Consider the following 370-nt stretch of genomic DNA (forward strand, 5'->3'; position numbering starts at 1 on the left):
GTTCATTTCTAAGTATCTGGAATTATGCATCATAATTCTTTTTAACTCTAAGATTAGATCTCACCAGTCTCTTCATTGTATAACATTTTCCATTGTGATTACTAGCTACTCTATTGAGTTGTAACTTTACATATATAATGCAATAATTTCATTGACATTGGTCTGTCTCATTAGTTCCATAATAGCTATCCATGTCTACTTGTGCTTTCCTTTGCATCCTCAGTGCCTAACAACTTATAAATCATCAATAAATATTTGGATGAATAAATGATTGAGTGAATACATGAACAAATAACATGTCTTCCACTGGATTAAAGAGTACAAATTTGTTATATAATTGGTAGTAATTGTTTTCTGCAGTCAGAGTATA

Source organism: Propithecus coquereli, unplaced genomic scaffold, assembly GCF_000956105.1.
Source record: "Propithecus coquereli isolate 6110/MARCELLA unplaced genomic scaffold, Pcoq_1.0 Scaffold450, whole genome shotgun sequence".
NCBI lineage: Eukaryota > Metazoa > Chordata > Mammalia > Primates > Indriidae > Propithecus > Propithecus coquereli.